Raw genomic sequence first — 20,780 nt, 5'->3', positions numbered from 1 at the left:
GCTTCTCAGCCATAATTTCAAATGCCTGGGGAGAGGGAGTGGGTTATGGCTCAGTATGGCTTCTGGACCCTACTATTCCCTATAACTTCCTTCCTTGATTGTCCTTGATTCCTATAAAATCTTCACTGACACTCTTTAAAAGACTCACTGACTCCCTCAAACTCACACTGTATTCCCTCGAACCTTACTATCCATTTTAATAAATCCATTTACCCTGTAACTCCCAGACCCTCTTTTCTCCACACCCCCATGCCCTATAACCCCTCTGTTCTCTGTAACATTTTCTCTATCTCCTGTAAGCTACTCCCTGTCTTCTACAACTGCCTTGCTGCTGTCTACAGCACTTGACCCCTTCCATTGTCCCCCTAAAGTCCTTTCTGACTCTGAGGACTCTCACTTGACCTCCTTGTATCTCAACTGACCCACTGTAATACTTTGTTTCCATAAACACCCTCATTGTCCCCCAAGCAACCTTCTCTTTGTCCCTATAAACCAGCCGTCTAAGAAGACCCTCACTCAGCACTAATACATTCACTTTTCATGTGTAAAGCCTCCATTGTCCCCTTAAAGACTTTCACCCTATAATACTTTAATGTCTTTAATAGCTCTCTGCTTGTCCCTTTTATAATAATATCACTCTTTTGCCCCTAAGCATCTATCACGGTCCGGTTATGACCCTTGTTGTTCACCTGTAAACTCCTCCCCTCATCTATCCCCCACACCTGTATCCTCTCACTTGGCTCTTCTAAGACCTTCTTTAAACAACTGTAAACTCGAAGTCTCTTCTTATCCCCTCATAGCTTCTTCTCTGTCCCTTATAAAGACCTGCCTTGCGTCCTCCTAACGTCTTCTTTCTACCTCTGAAACCAGCTTTGAACTCCTTCTTCCTCTTAATTACACAACCCCCCTGTTCTGCTAAACTGGTACTGTCTCTAAATACTTCTCTTCTTAATAAACCCTCTCTGCCCGCTCATGAAACTCTCCTTCCGCCTGATTCTCCCCTATCCCTCCTAACTCTCTTCCTGGCACTTGTCACTCCATAAATTCTCTCCCTACCTCTTCTAATCCCCCCCCAACTCCCTCCTTTAGGGCACCTGGATTTGGTACTACCAAGACTACATAGAGCCTCTTTCCCACTCCGCCCTGCCAGGGATTACCATGGAGACCAGGCAGGCTCCGCCTCTGTAGTTCCACTTCTATTGGCTGATTGGAGGTTGTGTGTGCTGGGGAACCCAGTACTCAAGTGGCTGCTGATTGGTCTGTAGGGGTTCAGGCTCCTCCTACTCTTTCAGGTGATTGATCAATTCCCAAGGTGCCTTGAGGGCAAAAGCGCCGCTTGAGGAAAGAGTGATGTAAGCCTAGGAGTCTTGGGTTGTTTCAGCTACCTTGAGAGGGGTCATTTAACGATTTGAGTCAGGTTCTGCAGCAGTGGCGGCTGCTGTTTGGGAGAATTAACATCTTTTCATGTGTTTACTTAACATCTATATATCCCCCTTGATGAAGGGTCAGTTCATCTCTTTTGCCCATTTAAAAATAATTGCTTTGTTTTTATTACAGTTAAGTTTGAGGGTCATTTATATATTTTGGATACAAGTCCTTTGTCAGATGTATGATTTGCAAATATTTTCTCTGGTTCTGTAGTTCATCTTTTCCTTTTCTGATAGTGTGCACTGCAGATCATATTTTTAATTTGGATGGAATCGAAATTATTTTTTTTTATGAAGGTGCTTTTGGTATAATGTCTAAGACTTGCTTAACCAGGGTCAGGAAGATTTTCTCCTGTGTTTTAATCTTAAAGTTTAGTAGATTTATAATACAATTTACATTTAAATCTATGCTCTATATTGAGTTTCAAATGTGAAGTTTTAGTTGACATTGTTTTGCATATGGTGGTCCAATTAACCTAACACTGTTCTATTTCTTTGAAACTGTTTCTATTTCTTTGGTAAATTACCTTTGCACTCCATTCTAAATAAAATGGCTGTATTAAATGTGGATCTCTATCTGCACTCCTTATTATGTTCTTTTGACTTATGTGTTTATTCATTTGCCAGTACTGTACTGTCTTATTCATGTAGCTTTATAATGATTCTTAAAGTTGGGTTATGTGAGTACTCCAACTTTATTCTTAATTTTCAGAATTGCTTTGACTATGCTTGTCTAGATCTACAAATCTTTTTTGTCTTTAAATAGGAATTGCCTAATCTCAAAAATAATATATGTGTATATGTATAACTGAATCACCTTGCTGTGTACCTGAAACATTGTAAATCAACCATACTTCAATAAAAATATATATATTAAGGAATTCCATAAGAATTTCAGAATGAGTTGAAAGAGGTGTCAAACCTTCCAATTATCAACTGTGGGCAAACTCTCTATTTGTTTAGTTCTTCTATTTTTTTTATCAGCCATCTAGTTACACACACAACTTATACATATGATACATTAGGTTTACACCCAATGTGTGTGTGCTCAGTTGTGTCCGACTCTTGAAACCGCACGAACTGTAGCCTGCCAGGCTCTTCTGTCCATGGGATTTTCCAGGCAAGAGTACTGGAGTAAGTTGCCATTTCCTACTTCAGGGGATCTTCTCAACCCAGGGATCGAACCCGCATCTCTTGTGTCTCCTGCATTGGAAGTCAAGTTCTTTACTACTAGCGCCACCTGGGAAGTCTCAGATTTACACCCAACTACTTGCCTATTTGGGAGCTACTGGAAATGGTATTTTAAAAACACTTTTTAATTTTGGTTTCTGATTGTTTATTGCAAGCATATGGAAATACAGTAGATTTTTGAATATTGATATTGCTACCTGCATCTTGCTAAACTCAAATTTAGGAGTTTTTATTTCATTTTAATTTTTTTTTTCAGATTCTTTGGGCTTCTCTACATAGAGAATCATGTCATCTGCAAATAAGGTAGCTTTAATATCTTTTTGTATGCCCTTTTAAAGTTTATTTATCTGACTGCACTGGGTCTTTTTTGCTGCATGAGAGCTTTCTCTAGTTGTGGCAAGCGAGGGCTACTCTCTAGTTGTAGTGCACAGGCTTCTCACTGAGGTGGCTTCTCTTGTTGCAGAGCAAGGGCTCTAGATGCACAGGCTTCAGTAGTGGCGGCATGTGGGCTCAGTAGTTGTGGCACGTGAGCTTAGTTGCTCTGCAGCATGTGGAATCTTCCTGCACCAAGGATTGAACCTGTGTCTCCTGCATTGGCAGGCAAATTCTTTACTACTGAACCACCAGTGAAGTCCTCTATGCCCTTTCCTCGCCACCCCCTCATCTTTTTCTGACTTATTGTGCTAATTAGGACTTCCAGTCTGGTGCGGCATAGGGGTGATGAGAGAACACCCTTGCCTTGTTGCATATATGAGGGAAGAATGCTTTTGCACTTTCACCACCATATATGATGTTAGTTATAGGTTTTCTGTAGACATTATCAGGATGAAGAAGTTTCCTGTTCTGGTTTGCTGAGTTTCTAATCTTAATGGATATGGACTCTTCTCAAGTGCCTTTTTTGTATCGATGGATCGTGTGCTTTTCCTTTTTTTAGACAGTTCATATAGTGGATTACATTGATTTTCTAATATTGAACAAACTTTGCATTCTTCGGAGAAATCCCAGTGGATGATGCTGTATTCAATTTATATACTTTTGTTTTTGGTTTTCTATTATTTCTTTGATAATTTTCATATCTATATTCATAACAGATATTGATCTGTAATCTTTGGTACATTTTTTTCTGATTTTAGTATCATGATCATGCTGGCTTAATGAAATGATTTTGGAAATATTTCCTCTAATTTTTTCTTTTACTAGAAGGGCTATTTTCAGTTTGGTGGTGATGGATATTTTCATTTCCTTGATTGTGGTGATGGTTTCATGGGTGTGTATACATATGTCAAAACTTACCAACCTGTATACTTGAAATATCTATAGTTTTGTGAATTATATCTCAATAAATCCCCCCTAAATTAGTAAAGAGTAGTAATTTCTGAAAGAAAGGAGATATTTTTTTAATTTTTTTAATTTTTTATTTTTCAGTGGGTTTTGTCATACATTGATATGAATCAGCCATAAGAAAGGAGATATTAAAGGCAAAACTAAATTTCTTTCTTTAGAGCGTAAGAAGCTAAATGCTTGGATATTGCACATCCAGGTGAAGACTACAGCTCTGTTTCCCTGACCCCAGATTGTAAATGATTCATCCTGTATTTAAAAAACACAGACACTGATTCAATATTCCAGATACATTAATAAAATTATTTATCTATTTATTTTGGTCACACTGCTCGGCATGTGGGATCTTCATTCCTTGACCAGGAATTGAACCTGTGCCTGCTGCGGTGGAAGCTTGGAGTCCTAACCACTGGACCACCAGGGAAGGCCCTCCAGATATGTTTCAAGAACAGTGCAGCCAGCTTTAAACCTGAGTAACTCTCAGTCCTCTCAGTCAACACAGATAACAGCAATTCCAGCTGTAACTGGACATGTTGAGAAGTACATGGACTCTGTAAATGTACCAGAGGGGAGAGAAGAATTTTGTCCACCTCAGCCTTTTCATTTGTTTTGTGTTAACAGGAAGGAATCTTTCCTAACACAACATCAAGTCATGGAATGTTGTTTACAGACAACACCCGAGGCCAGATAAAATCAGACCAGCACAAGGTTTTGTGTTCAATGTGGTAATCACATACACTTTCATCTTGGCTTTTCATTAGATTAATTGAAAGTCGGTCAGATCCATCCCAATGCGCTTTCTCCGACTGCCATTTTAATTTTTTTCTTCTCATTACTGATGCTCAATCTTCATAAAATCACAGATGTATTTGTTCAGTTTTCATATATCATGATGTATTTATTCCTCTAGACTAGAGTTAAGGTGGTATATATGCGTGGTCCCCAATCCTGAAATTCTCATTTTATTGAGGCACTTGGCCACCCATAGTAAAGACTGCATTTTCCAGGTTCTCTGAGAGAAAGTCAGAGGCCATGTGATTAAATTCTGGCCAATGCAATGGGAGCAGAATAGGGGTGTGTGTGTGTGTGTGTGTGTGTGTGTCTGTCTGTCTGTGTCTGTGTCTGTGTCTGTGTGTGATACTTAGGTTGTGGCACTGACCCTCAACCTAAATAATGTAGTCAATCCACCTTACAGTTCTGGTGCATGGGTTTGGGTCATAAAGTATCATACATTGTGGAGAATAAATTATGGGGATAAAAACACAAAATATCTGTTCTCTTTAGATTTCAGTATAAGATGGTCCATAATCATTTTTTTTAAAAAGAAAGCAAAAAGACTGATATGATTATTCATCTCAACCATTAGGAATTTTCACAAAGCTTTTTTTCTTTGAGGTGTAGTTGATTTACAATGTCATGTTACTTTAAAATATTTATTTATTTATTTATATAGTTTGCTGGCTCTGTGCTATGTGAGGGCTTTCTCTAGTGTGTGGGTTTCTAACTGCAGTGGCTTCTCTTGTTTTGGAGCACAGGCTGTAGGGCACGTGGGCTCAGTAGTTCTGTCTTGCCGGCTTTAGTGTATGAGCTCGGCAGTTGTGGCACATTGGTTTAGTTGCCTTGTGACAAGTGGGATCTTCTTGAACCAGGGATCAAACCTGTGTCCCAAAGGGAATTCTTAACCACTGTTCCACCAGGGAAGCCTGTGGTGTTAGTTTCCACTATACAGCAGAGAAGGTACAGTTATATATATATATACCTATATGTATAATATTTATATTCTTTTTCATATTATTTTCCATTATAGGTTATTACAAGATATTGAATAGAGTCCCCTGTGCTAGATTATATATTATATATATTATAACAAGTAGGACCTTATTGTTTATCTATTTCATGTATGTAGCTTGTATAGGCGGAGAAGGCAATGGCAGCCCACTCCAGTACTCTTGCCTGGGAACTCCCACGGACGGAGTAGCCTGGTGGGCTACAGTCCATGGTGTCTCAAGGAGTTGGACACAACTTCACTTTCACTTTTCACTTTCATGCATTGGAAAGGAAATGGCAACACACTCCAGTATTCTTGCCTAGGGAATCCCAGGGACGGAGGAGCCTGGTGGGCTGACGTCTGTGGGGTTGCACAGAGTCGGACATGACTGACGTGACTTAGCAGCAGCAGCTTGTATATGCTAATACCAAACTCTTGATTTATCCTTCCCCACCTCTTCTCCCCTTTGGTAACTCTAAGTTTGGTTTCTATGTCTGTGGGTCTCTTTCTGTTTTGTAAATTAGTTTACTTGCATCATATTTTAGATTCCACATATAAATGATGTCACATGATATGTTGTCTTTGTCTGAATTACTTCACTTAGTTTGACAATCTCTAGGTCCATCCATGTTGCTCCAAATGGTATTATTCCATCCCTTTTTTATGAGTGTGTAATATTCTGTTGTATGTGTATATTTATTGCTTCTTTTTTAGCTATTCACATGTCAGTGGACATTTAGGCTGTTTCCATATCTTGGATATTGCAAAGAATGCCACTATGAACATAGGGGTGCATGTATGTTTTCAAATTAGAGTTTTGTCTGAGTATATGACCAGGAGTGGGATTGCTGGATCATATGGTAACTCTATTTTTAGTTTTTTAAGAAACCTCCATGCTGTTTTCCATAGTGGCTATACCAAATTTACGTTCCCACCAATAGTATAGGAGGGTTCCCTTTGTTTCACACCCTCTCCAGCGTTCATTGTTTGTAGACTTTAATAATGGCTACTCTGACTGGTGTGTGATGCTTCCTCATTGTAGTTTAGATTTGTATTTCTCTGATAGTTAGCTATGTTGAGCATCTTTTCACATGCCTATTAGCCATCTGTATGTCTTCTTTGAGAAATGTCCATTTTGGTCTTTTGACCATTTTTTGTTTGGGTTGTTTGGTTGTTTGTTTTATTCTTATTGAGTTACGTGAGCTATTTGTATATTTTGGAAATTAAGCCCTTGCCAGTTGCATTGGTTTGCATTTTCTCCCTGTCTGTAGATTGTCTTTTAGTTTTGTTTATGGTTTTCTTTGCTGTGCAAAAGCTTAGGTCCCATTTGCTTATTTTTGCTTTTATTTCTAGTGCCTTCATACACTGATCTAAGAAAAGATTGTTCCAATTTATGTCAGAGAACGTTTTGCCTATGTTCTCTGTTTTATGGTGTCCTGCCTTTATTTAAGTCTTTAAGCTGTTTTGAGTTTATTTTTGTGTATGGTGTGAGGGAATGCTCTAACTTCATTGATTTACAGTGGCTGTCCAGTTTTCCCAGCACCACTTGCTGAAGAGACTGTCTTTTCTCCATGGTATATTCCTGACTCCTTTGTCAAAGATTAATAGACTGTAGGTGTGTGACTTTATTTCTGAGCTCTCTATTCTGTTCCATTGATCCATATGTCTGTTTTTTGTGCCAACACCATGCTGTTTTGATTACTATAGCTTTGTTGTATTGTGTGACTTCCAGAAGGGCTATGCCTCCAGCTTTGTCCTTTTCCCTCAGAACTGCTTTGGCAATTCTGTGTCATTTATGGTCATTTTATTAGGGCTAATTCTGTGCAAAACATCATGAGTAATTTGATAGGGATCAAATTAATTTGTAGTAACATTTGTTTGGTTTGGAGAGTATGACCATTTTAACAATCTTGATTTTTTCCAGTGTAAGAGGATGGTTTAACTTTCCAATATATGGAAATAATCTAAATGTCCATAACAGATGAATGGATAAAGAAGTTGTATATATATATACAGTGGAACACTACTCAGCCATAAGAAAGAATGAAATAATGCTAGCAACATGGATGGACCTAGAGATTATCATACAAAGTGAAGTGAGTCTGAAAGAGAAAGGCAAATACCATATAATATCACTTATTTGTGAAATTTAAAATATAACACAAATGAACATATCTGTGAAACAGAAACAAGACTCACAGAGACAAAGAACACATTTGTGGTTGCCAAGGGAAAAGGGGTTGGGGAGGGATGGATTGGAAATTTGGGATTAGCAGATGCAAACTATTACATACAGAATGGAAAAACAACAAAATCCTACTGATTAGCACAGGGAGCTATGGTCAATGTCTTGTGATAACCACAATGGAAAAGAATACAAAAAAGAATATATATATATATCTCACTGACTGATGTTGAAGCTGAACCTCCAATACTTTGACCACCTGATGCAAAGAGCCGACTCCTTGGAAAAGACCCTGATGCTGGAAAAGATTGAAGGCAGGAGGAGAAGGGGATAATGGAGGATGAGATGGTTGGATGACTTCATTGACTCAGTGGACATGAGTTTGAGCAAACTCTGGGAGGGAGTGAAGAGGATGATGGAGGATGGCATCACCAACTCGATGGACATGAATTTGATCAAGCTCTGGGAGGTGGTGATGGACAGGGAAGCCTGGCATGTTGCAGTCCATGGGGTCACACAGAGTCAGACATGACTGAGCCACTGAACAACAACCAAAACATTAATACAACATTGTAAATCAACTATACTTCAAGAAAATAATTTTTTAAGAGAGGAAAAGAAATGAAAAAAAAAAAACAAGACCCTAATTTGCTAGGTTGAAACTGTAGCTCATGAGAGGGAACATGTGACAAGTGTCACTTGCAGTAGGAGGGTGCTAATTTTCTTCTAGAGGTTGGATGATTGAGTCTGGCACAAACAAAACCCAGTATAAGTATTTTACCAATTAACAATTTTTTATTTTCCACAAAGGGAGGCACATAAGTGAGATCTTACATATCTCTGTTAAGGAGTAACTAATATATTTTTCTGCAGATGATCTTGAATTGGTCTCATACCTGCAGCTGTGTCCTCAGCCCCGTCGTGTTATAATTTCTCCTTTGTATAGATAAAGAGACACATCGCTTTGACTGATCATGTTTTCTGGTCCATGGCATATCTGCTGCTACGTAAGAACTTGAATGAGTCCCTCTCCAGGGAAGGGCTGCATGTCTGATGGGAAAAGAGGACACAGACTGGCTGTGAACTCTAGGGTGAAGCCCCCGTAGTTCAGAAGTCCTGCTGGCTTGGTTGGTGCTCTACATCACAGGGAGAGGCCTCTTTTGCCAATTTCTGTTGCCAGGAGAGGTCCTCTGAGTCCAGCCCAGGTGTGTTCAGGCAAGTGCAGAGCTGGCTATGCTGTGGAGCTGCTGAGCATTGTCATGCCAAGGGGAAAAATCAAACCAGAGAGAAAGCCTCGACCGCCTTCACTCTGCAGGAGGGGCCGCTGTCTCTGTCACGCTGCAATCAGCTATTTTAACACCAAGCGCTTTCACAGTAGTTATATGCTGCTGCGGCTCTGTGAGCTCTGTCAACCCACTTAATCCCTACAGCATCTATGAGGGTCCTATCATTGTACAGTTGGGGAAACGGAGGCAAAGTCAGGTTCATTAGCTTCAGCACCAGGTCCTGACTCGGGATTTGAGTGCAGGCTGGCAGGCAGTTCCCATACTGGCAGGCAACTGGAATGCGTGCCTAGAGCTGGAGGACCAACCAGGCCAAGCAGCATTAGTCCCACTCGAGGCACTTTCTTCTCTTCCCTCCCTTCACTCTTGCTAGTGCAGAAAATCCTCACCTCAGGAGCTAAGACAGTGCCATAAGCTATTTGATCCAGATCCTGGAATGGGTGGCTGAAAGGAGTGTTGCAGCCACCTTGGAAGTGTGGTGTCACTTTCCTTGGGGAGATCATGAGCCCTAGCCTCTTATCTATGTCACTAGAAGGGCTAAGAGTTCTTCTCAAGGACAGGGAGTGGGTGGGAAGCCCTGGAGACCCTTGAACCTGCCAGTCCTGCTCCTGGTCCATGACCACAGCCGCAATGGAAAACGATCAAGAACAAGGTGATGGAAGTGCAGATGGCAGAACAGGCATTGAAGCAGAGGGTGGTGGGAGAGCAGACCAGGGCTCAGAACACGTCTCCCTGGAGGGTGGCTCTCTGGGTCTGCAGGTTGTGGGGTGGGGTGGGGAGGAAGAAGCACATGGGGGTCAGTGACAGTGGTTGGGCAGGGCTGCCACCTAGAGCTGTTTCGGTTTTGTACCCATTGCCCATGACCTGACCTGGCAGGGGGCGCATGGGAGCTGCTTCGCTTGCCCAGATGAATGGGCACCTCTTCTGACTCGCACGAGGGCTCCCCAGAGGCTGGTGCTGGCCCTGAGGCTGGGACACAGTGGGTGCGGTGTGCTGGGCATTTGGAGAGAGGTGAGGCAAGCCAGGATGCCAGGGATGGAAAGCTGACGGGGGCAGCAGAGGAGCCTGTGTGATCCTCAGCCAGAGGCTGCCCTGGATTTTCAACGTCTGTGGAGCCTGTGGGTCCTTGTCTGCTGCTGGCTTCTCAGCCAGCATCTGGACATCCTTCAGTTGGGCTGTGTCTTAGGGTCTGGGAAGGTTCTGTGGATCTGTGGTGGCTTCTTCCACAGGAAAGACAGGCTAAGGCTCAGAGGACTGCTTTCCTGCTCAGTTGAGGCTGTATGTTTGGTTCCCTTAGTTTCTCTCTCCATGAATTTCTTTGCCTCATACTGTATAAATCTTCAATATCCTCTCTTCTAGCCTTTTCACTCACAAACTGCCACATAGGGTCGTGTAGCCACAGATACATTCCTTCCTTAAAGAGACACACATACAGGTCCGTGCAGAAACCGGGTCTGCCCCCACTTTATAGTTCCTATTTGTAATTCTGAAAGCATGTCCCCAGGATTCAGAGAGCTGTTCTAGGCAGTTGTTTCCGCTTCAAGTTCATATGTTGAAGCTGTGGCCCCCAGTACCTCTGATTGTGACTGATTTGGATATATGGCCTTTAGTGAAAGTCACTCAGTTGTGTTCAACTCTTTGTGACCCCATGGACTGTACAGTCCTTAAAGAGATAATTAATTTAAAATGGAGTTGTTAGGGTGAACCTGAATGCAGAATGATTGATGTCCTTAAAAGAAGAGTCTATGATACAGACTGAAGTAAGTCAGAAAGAGAAAGATAAATGTTGTATACTAATACATATATACAGAGTCTAGAAAGATGGTACTGATGAATTTATTTGCAGGGCAGCAGTGGAGAAACAGACATGGAGAACAGACTTATGGACCTGGGGCGGGGGCAGAAACAGGGTGAGCCGTATGGAGAGAGTAACCTGGAAACTTACAATACCGGATGTAAAATAGATAGTCAATGGGAGTTTTCTGTATGACTCAGGAAACTCAAACAGGGGCTCTGTGATAATCTAGAAGGGTGGGATGGGGAGGGAGATGGGGGGGAGGTTCAGGAGGAAGGGGCCATGGGTATCCCTATGGCTGATTCTTGTTTATGTTTGACAGAAAACAACAAAATTCTGTAAAGCAATTATCCTTCAATTAAAAAATAAAGAATTTTTTTAAAAAAAAGATGAGGATACAGACATCACAGAGGACAGCCATGTGAGGACACAGCTATCAGGTGGCCATCTGTAAGCCCCAGGTGCAAGCCTGCTGGCACCTTGATCTTGGACTTCTAGCCCCTGAAATCATGAGCAAATGATCATCTGTTGTTTGAGCCTCTTGATCTGTGGTGTTTTTCTTCCTGGCAGCCCTAGCAAGCTAACACAAGAGGTGTACCTATTCCTGGATGATTTCTGGTGGACACCTTCTAGCTGCTACAAGAACTTTGGGGTAAACTTAGGCAGAAATATCCAGGTACATAACAGAAAAACAAGACACATCTCAAGACAGTGACAAAAACCTCTCCAAACATCTTAGCTAGAAAAGCCTGCAAGATGCATCTTCTTATATTTTAATCTCGGGGAATTCATTAATGGCATCATATATGAAGCTCTTCTCCAGCTCCTAGGAAATCTCAGCTGACTCACTAACAGCCTCACAAAGAGCCAGTCATAGTACCTCCCAATGACCTTTGATGCTACCTGGCACAATTTCCCTGTCACCCCACAATGACCTCCTGTAAGATGTTCCCTTTACTGTAATATGCCCACCAAGGCCACACCGCCTGCCTTGGTCCCTGCTCACAGCCTTCACACTGACATCCTTGACTTGCTAAACCAAATAGGGACAAGTGAGTCCTGGTGACACATCCCTAGAGCCTCCCTGTCAGTAACCTCTGAGTTTTGCACACCAATCAAACATCTCTTTGGCAGCTACAGTCTTTGCAATCCACAATTACCCCTGACTGTTACTCTCTATGAATGCTCTCCACTGATCATTCAGAACACCCCCAGTGACCATCTAGTTTGTACTTTCTCTTTTTAATAAAAAATAATTATTTTAAAATAAATTAATTTTTGGCTGTGCTGGGTCTTTGCTGTTGCATGCAGGCTTTCTCTAGTTGTGGCAGGTTGGGGCTACTCTGTTGCAGTGCGTGGACTTCTCATTGCAGTGGCTTCTCTTGTTGCAGAGCTCAGGCTCTAGGCATGTGGGCTCAGTAGTTGCAGCTTCTGGGCTCTGGAGCACAGGCTCAATAGTTGTGTCACACAGGTTTTGTTGCCCCACAGCATGTGGAACCTTCCTGGACCAGAGATCAAACCTATTTCTCCAGGATTGCAACATGGATTCTTAACCACTGGACCACCAGAGAAGTAATTTAAATTTATTTTTAATATTTATTTATTTGGCTGCATTGGGTCTTAGTAGTGGCACTTGAGATCTTTGCTGCATCCTTTGAGATCTTTCATTGCAGCTTTTGGACTCTCTAGCTGTGGCCTACAGGCTCAGTAGTTGTGGTGTGTGAACTTAGTTGCTCCGTGGCATGTGGAATCTTAGTTCCCCAAACAGGGATCAAACCCATGTCCCCTGCATTGGAAGGTGAATTCTTAGCCACTGGACCACCAGGGAAGTCCTAGATTGTACTTTCTCTTTAAAAAGGCCGCTGACCTCCAATGACAGCCCTCATTGAGCCAGTTTAACTGCCCACCTGCCCCGACATAGTCAGTCTTTCCTGACATGGGCCCTCTGTCCTGACATAACTGCTTTGTCCTGTTATACCCTCTGTCTCCTCCATAACCCCAAGTGTTTTTATTTTCCCCACAGTGTCCTTTCAATCCTTCCTCACTGTCATGAACTAGACTCCTTAAATGCTGCTGGATCCCCTGTCTCCTCTGATAACATGTTTTTCCTGTCCTCTTCCATCCATGGATATCCCAATACTCCCTTCTCAATAGATCCTGCTGTCTGCATCACCTCTGTCATGCTCTGTTTCTCCGAGGGGCTCCCCCATCACTGCACCTGTGTTTCTGTCCGTAAATAACAGCCTCACTGCCCTAGCAATTGTGCACAAGGTTAAAATCACCCCAAAGGAAAGCTTCTGCCCACCTTACCTCTGGGCCAGCCCTCTGTCTAGCATCCTGATTGACCCACATCTCTTGAGGGGGTGGCTCTTTAGTGCCAGTCCTCACCTCGTTCTTGGACTTGCCCTAGAATATGCAGCAACCAGGCCTATTTCTGCATTCCTGGGGCTCCAGGTTCTGAATGTCAAGAGTACAGAGCTGAGTCAAGGATGTTGGTGGATGTCTGAAGGAGAGTAAACTTCAGGATGGCCTTCTGATTTGAGAGTGTCCAGGTCTGGAGGTGCCCAAGCTGACTCCTGTTTTACAAAAGTGACTAGGTCCAGAGGTCACTAAGTTCTGGGCTTCCCTGGTGGCTCAGTTGGTAAAGAGTCTGCCTGCAATGCAGAAGACCTGAATTTGATCTCTGGGTCGGGAAGATACCCTGGAGAAGGAAATGTCAACCCACTTCAGTATTCTTGCCTGAGATATCCCAGGGATAGAGAAGCCTGGGGGGCTGCAGTCCATGGGGTCATAAGAGTTGGACATGACATAGCGACTAAATCACCACAGATCTGGAGGTACCCAAGTGCCCCAAGCTGACTCCTGTTTTACAAGGGTGTCCAGGTACAGAGGTCCCTGAGCTCTGGGTTCTTCAGTTATCAGGGTTCAGTGGTGCCTGAATTAACCCATTTTTGAGGGTGTCTGTTGGGTCACAACCTCAGGAGTTGCCCAAGTGAAATCTGAACCTGGCCCCCCTACCCACCCCCGCCCCCATAGGTGGAGGACAGGCTGAAGAAAGAGGCAGGCCACTCCAGACTGTGGAGTGGAATTTTTTTTGTTTGTTTTGGCCATGCTGCTCAGCATGTGGGATCTTAGTTCCTCGACCAGGGATCAAACCTGCCACCCCTGTACTGGAAGCACTGTGTCTTAACCACTGGACTACCAGGGAAGTCCGGTGGAAGCTTTGATAGGCAAAGAAACTTACTTACCAGGCTGGTATTGGGCAGTTGGAGGATGAGTAGGTCTCTGCACCTGCCTGCCAGAATCCTGAAAGTTTATCTATTTTTATTTTAGAAAATTAATTTTATTTATTTACTTAGCCTGTGCTGGGTCTTCATTGCTGTGCGGGCTTCTCATTATGGTAGTTTCTCTTGTTGCAGTGCATGGGCTGTAGGGCACATGGGTTTCAGTAGTTGCGGCTCCTAGGCTCTAGGGCACAGGTTCAGTAGTTGTGGTGCCCAGGCTTAGTTGCTCCGCAGCATGTGGGATCCTGCCCAATGAGGGATCGAACTTGTGCCTCCTGCAGTGGGAGGTAGGTTCTTTACCACTGAACCACCAGGGACACCTTCTTAAAAGTTTAAATAGAGACCTCAACTGGGTTCAGTCACATATTCAGTCCAGATGGCCTCAACAACACCTTACTCTCCCAAGGCTACCGTCCTTGGAAATATTCCCACTGTGGCAGCAGTGGGCAAAGTATATATTCCTAGGACAGAAGAGGGGATAAAGAGCTTCTGATTGCCCAAGTTTATTTTGGAGTTGACCTGGTGGTCACATCCTCTTGATGACTTCCTCCAACAGAGGCCTGGTCTGGAGGTGTCTGGGTTCTGTGGCCCTCTTGTTATAAAGTGTCTGGGTCCAGTGGTGTTTACATTCTGGGTTACCTTCTGTTCCTCAAGGGGACCAGGTACAGAGGATGGGGACAAACCTGTAAAAGAGACTGTGAAAGAGCTGCCAGCGTTTAGGAGGAGAATGGAGAGTGTTTCCCCAGAAACTAGGTGAAGAATATATTGGATTGGCCAAAATGATCATTCGGGTTTCTTCATTACATCTTACATCTTACAGAAAAACCCAAATGATCATTTTGGCCAATCCAATTTTTGCAGATGGAGGAAGAGATCAGCTGGACCAACTGAGAGACCCAGAAGGTGAGTCTTGGAAGGTGAAGAGCTGTAAACATTTGCAGAGGGAGCTAAGGACTACTACACATTAAAACAACAACACTGCATCATGCTAGGCTTCCTTGTCATCACCAACTCCCAGTTTGCTCAAACTCATGTCCATCGAGTCAGTGATGCCATTCTCCATCATCCCCTTCTCCTCCTGTGTTCAATCTTTCCCAGCAGCAAGGTCTTTTCAAATGAATCAGTTCTTTCTATCAGGTGGCCAAAGTATTGGAGTTTCAGCTTCAGCATCAGTCCTTCCAATGAATATTCAGGACTGGTTTACTTTAGGATGGACTGGTTGAACCTGCTTGCTGTCCAAGGTACTCTCAAGAGTCTTCTCCAACACTGCAGTTCAAAAGCATAAATTCTTCGGTGCTCAGCTTCCTTTATAGTCCAACTCTCACATCCATACATAACTACTGGAAAAACCATAGCTTTGACTAGATGGACCTTTGTTGTCAAAGTAGTGTCTCTCCTTTTTAATATGCTGCCAAGGGTTGTCATAGCTTTTCTTTCATGGGGCAAGCGTCTTTTAATTTAATGGGTGCAGTCACTATCTACAGTAATTTTGGAGCCCCCCAAAATAAAGTCTGTCACTGTTACCATTGTTTCCCCAACTATTTGCCATGAAGTGATGGGGCTGGATGCCATGATCATAGTTTTTGAATGTTGAGTTTTAAGCCAGTTTTTTCACTCTCCTCTTTCACTTTCATCAAGAGACTTTTTAGTTCCTCTTCACTTTCTGCTATAAGGGTGGTGTCATCTGCATATCCGAGGTTATTGATATTTCTCCCTCCTTGATTCTAGCTTATGCTTCATCCAGCCCAGCATTTTGCATGATATACTCCGCATATAAGTTAAATAAGTAGGGTGACAATATACAGCCTTGACGTACTCCTTTCCCGACTTGGAACCAGTCTGTTGTTCCATGTCCAGTTCTAATTGTTGCTTCTTGACCTGCATACGGATTTCTCAGGAGGCAGGTAAGGAGGTCTGGTATTCTCATCTCTTGAATTTTCCACAGTTTGTTGTGATCTACACAGTCAAAGGCTTTGGCATAGTCAATAAAGCAGAAGACGTTTTTCTTGAATTCTCTTGCTTTTTTGATGATCCAACGGATGTTGGCAATTTGATCTCTGGTTCCTCTGCCTTTTCTAAAGCCAGCTTGAACAATTGAAAGTTCTCAGTTCAGGTACTGTTGAAGCCTGACTTGGAGAATTTTGAGTATTACTTTGCTAGTGTGTGAGATGAGTGCAATTGTGCAGTAGTTTGAACATTCTTTGGCATTGCGTTTCTTAGGGATTGGAATGAAAACTGACTTTTCCAGTCCTGTGGCCACTGCTTAGTTTTCCAAATTTGCTGGCATATTGAGTGCAGCACTTTCACAGCATCCTCTTTTAGGATTTGAAATAGCTCAACTGAAATTCCATCACATCCACTAGCTTTGTTGATAGTGATGTTTCCTAAGGCCCACTTGACTTCACATTCCAAGATGTCTGGCTCTATGTGAGTGATTACACCATCATGGTTATCTGGGCCATTAAGATCTTTTTTTGTATAGTTTCTGTGTATTCTTGCCACCTGTTCTTAAAATCTTCTGCTTCTGTTAGGTCCATACTGTTTCTGTCCTTTACTGAGCCCATCTTTGCATGAAATGTTCCCTTGGTATCTGTTTTTCTTGAAGAGGTCTCTAGTCTTTCCCATTCTATTGTTTTCCTCTATTTCTTTGCATTGGTCACTTAGGAAGGCTTTCTTACCTCTCCTTGCTATTCTTTGGCACTCTGCATTCAGAATGGTATATCTTTCTTTTTCTTCTTTGCCTTTAGCTACTCTTCTTTTCTCAGCTATTTGTAAGGATTCCTGAGACAGCCATTTTGCCTTTTTGCATTTCTTTTTCTTGGGGATGGTATTAGTCACCATCTCCTGTACAACATCACGAACCTCTGTCCATAGTTCTTCAGGTACTGTCTATGAGACCTAATCCCTTGAATCTATTTGTCATTTCCACTGTATAATCATAAGGGATTTGATTTAGGTCATACCTGAATGATCTAGTGGTTTCCCCTACTTTCTTCAATTTAAGTCTAAATTTTGCAATAAGGAGTTCTTGATCTGAGCCATAGTCAGCTCCTGGTCTTGTTTTTGCTGACCATATAGAGCTTCTCCATCTTCAGCTGCAAAGAATATAATCAATCTGATTTCGGTATTGACTGTGTGGTAATGTCCATGTATAGACTCATCTCTTGTGTTGTTGGAAGAGAGGGTTTGGTATGACCAGTGTGTTCTCTTGGAAAAACTCTGTTAGCCTTTGCCCTGCCTCATTTTGTACTCCAAGGACAAACTTGCCTGTTATTCCAGGTATCTCTTGACTTCCTACTTTTGCATTCCAGTCCCCTATGATGAAAAGAATATCTTTTGGTTTTTGGTGGTAGTTCTAGAAGGTCTTGTAGGTCTTCATAGACCCACTCAACTTCAGCATCTTCAGCATTAGTGGTTGGGGCATAAACTTGGATTACTGATATTGAGTGGTTTGCCTTGCAAACAAACAGAGGTCACTGTCATTTTTGAGACTGCATTTTTTGAACTCTTTTGTTGACTATTAGGGCTACTGCATTTCTTCTAAGGGATTCTTGCCCACAGTAGTAGATATAATGGTCATCTGAATTAAATTTGCCTATTCTGGTCCATTTTAGTTTACTGATTCCTAAAATGTCAATGCTCACTCTTACCATCTCCTGTTTGACTACTTCCAATTTACCTTGATTCATGGACCTAACATTCCAGGTTCCTATGCAATATTGTTCTTTATGGCATCAGACTTGACTTCCATCATCAGTCATATCCACAACTGGGTGTTGTTTTCGCTTTGGCTCTGTCTCTTCATTCTTTCTGGAGTTATTTCTCCACTCTTCTCCAGTAGCATACTGGGCACCTACTGACTTGGGGAGTTCATCTTTCAGTGCCATATCTTTTTGCCTTTTCATACTTTTCATGGGGTTCTCAAGGCAAGAATACTGAAGCAGTTTCCCTTCTCCAGTGGACCACATTTTGTCAGAACTCTCCATCATGACCCATCTGTCTTGGGTGGCCCTACATGGCATGGCTCATAGTTTCATTGAGTTAGACAAGGCTGTGGTCCAGGTGATCAGCTTGGTTAGTTTTCTGTGACTGTGATTTTCATTCTATCTGCCCTCTGATGGATATGGATAAGAGCCTTATGGAAGCTTCCTGATAGGAGAGACTGTGGGGGAATCTGGGTCTTGTTCTGATGGGCAGGGCCATGCTCAGTAAATCTGTAATCCAATTTTCTGTTGATGGGAGGGGCCGTGTTCCCTCCCTGTTGTTTGGCCTGAGGCCAAACTATGGTGGGGATAATGGTGGTAATGGTGGTAACAGTGACCTCCTTCAAAAGGGCTTATGCCTGCACTGTTGTATTCAGTGCCCCTGACCCTGCAGCAGCCACTGTTAACCCATGCCTCTGCTGGAGACTCTTGGACACTCACAGGCAAGTCTGGCTCAGTCTGTTGTGGGGACATTGCTTCTTTCACCTGGGTCCTGGTGCATACAAGGTTTTGTTTGTGCCCTCCAAGATTCTGTTTCCCCAGTCCTGTGGAAGTTCTGTAGTGAAATGCCACTGGCCTCTGGAGTCAAATTCCCTGGGGATTCTCAGTCTCTTTGCTGGATCCCCAGGTTGGGAAATCTGTTGTGGGTCCTAGAGAATTTCTTTGGTATAACTGTTGTGCCATTTGTAGGTTGTCTGCTTGGTGGCTCTGTGGTGAGGCTAATGGCAACCTCCTCCAAGAGGGCTTATGCCACACACAGCATGTCCCAGGTCTGCTGCAGTCAGAACCCCTATCCCTGTGTCAGGCCACTGCTGACCCATGCCTCCTCTGGAGACACTCAAACACTCAAAAGCAGGCCTGACTCAGTCTCTGTGGGGTCTCTGGGTTCCAGTGTGCACAAACTTTTGTTTGAGCCCTCTGAGCATCTCTGGCAGGTATGGGGTTTGATTCTAAATGTGATTTCACCCTTTCTATCATCTTGTTATGGCTTCTCCTTTGCCCTTGGACATGGGGTATCTTTTCTTAGTGGGATCCAACATTCTCCTATTGATGGATATTCAGCAGTGAGTTGCAATTTTGGCATTCTCTCAGGAGAAGATGAGCACACATCCTTCTACTCTGTCATCTTGTCTCGAAATGTGTGTGTGTACCTGCACATATGAAGTCAAAGTGCAAAATACACACAGGATGGATTTATAGCAGCAGGAGTTCTGTGGTTTCTTCCAGATATGGAGGGAGGGAAGAATAGAATAGAGAAGGGGAGGACATGAACTTAATTTATACCAACAACATTTTATTTCTAAGAAAAAAGATCTGATGCAAATATAGGAAAATGTTTGCATCTGTTAAATCCAGATGGTACATGGGGGTCTGTCAGACTCTTTCTATACAGCTTGTAAATTTGAAAACTTTATCTAAATAAAGTCAGAAATTAATTTTTTTTAAGTGAAGAACACTCTGATGTTTTTGTGGAGGGTGGACCAGAGGAAGAGACAGACCATGGCATGGACCAGGGCAGATGATGACAAGGCTGAATCATACCAGGGAGCTCGTGGGAGAAATGTTTTGTGCAGCAATATGTCCTCTGTGCCTGGCACAACAACAGCTACACAATAAAAGTTTGCTGAATGAAAGAACAACCCATAGCCCTGCCTTCCTCGTTGGTCTGTGGATTTCCTGAGGGCAAGGTTGAGGTCTGTCTTGGTCACTGTTGTGTCTCCTGCATCATCCATCACAGAACCAGACGTGGGGGGAGCTGGGAAGTCCTGCAGGTGGGTGGCTGTATGTCTGTAAATATTCCTGTGAGCATATCTGTGAGAACCGGTGTTGAGTTTCCTCTTCAGGAGAAGTGGAGATGCGGGACATCTTTGGGACTTTCATAAGCACTTACAAGGATTCTTACCAGGAGGAGGAGAGAGTCCCACCTATATTGGAGAGTGGGAGATGTGTGACATTACTTACTGCCACATTAGCTTCCTTTGTGTTCCTTGAATTGCCAAGCTCATTCCAGCTTATGGACCTTTCCACTTGCTATTCCCACTCGTGGGAACTCTGTTCTCACAGTTCTTGGAACAGCTGTCACACTGTGGCTTCTGTATCTCAGCTCAAGGAGCATCTTAGGAAGGTGTGCATTGGGTGTCCAGTCTGGGACGACATTTCCCAGATGCCTTTGCATTCACATGAGGCCGTGAGACTAGTTCTGCCCCATGGACTGAGAGCAAATGTGATAGTTGGTACTTTAGGGTTAAAGCTTTATTAAAATTTTTTACCCTGCTTTATTGAGGAATAACTGATAAAATTGTAATATATATAAAGGGTAAAATATAGTGATCTAACATGCATATACTTTGTGGTGTTATTACCACAGTCAGTTAATTAATAGGGCTTCCCTGGTGGCTCAGTGGTAAAGAACCTGCCTGCCAATGCAGGAGACACGTGCTCAACCCTGGGTGGGGAGATCCTCTGGAGAAGGTAACCCACTCCAATATTCTTGCCTGAGAAATCCCATGGACAGGTAGAACC

General features: G+C 42.9%; 1 long non-coding RNA gene across 3 annotated transcripts in view; it reads left to right on the top strand.

The window, feature by feature from the left end:
* The window catches only part of LOC136161288 (uncharacterized), a 95,995-nt gene that overhangs the window by 43,338 nt on the left and 31,877 nt on the right, over positions 1-20,780 (top strand). Inside the window, exon 3 of one of the 3 annotated variants that reach the window (XR_010661699.1) lies at positions 2,875-2,921. The exons of the other annotated variants lie outside the window; for them this stretch is intronic. This is a non-coding gene — a long non-coding RNA (uncharacterized lncRNA). The remainder of the gene's footprint in view (positions 1-2,874; positions 2,922-20,780) is intronic. 3 annotated transcript variants of the gene reach the window in all.

Source organism: Muntiacus reevesi, chromosome 2, assembly GCF_963930625.1.
Source record: "Muntiacus reevesi chromosome 2, mMunRee1.1, whole genome shotgun sequence".
Lineage (NCBI taxonomy): Eukaryota > Metazoa > Chordata > Mammalia > Artiodactyla > Cervidae > Muntiacus > Muntiacus reevesi.
The sequence above is the reverse complement of the archived record's forward strand: the minus strand, read 5'-3'. Positions and strand labels throughout refer to the sequence as shown.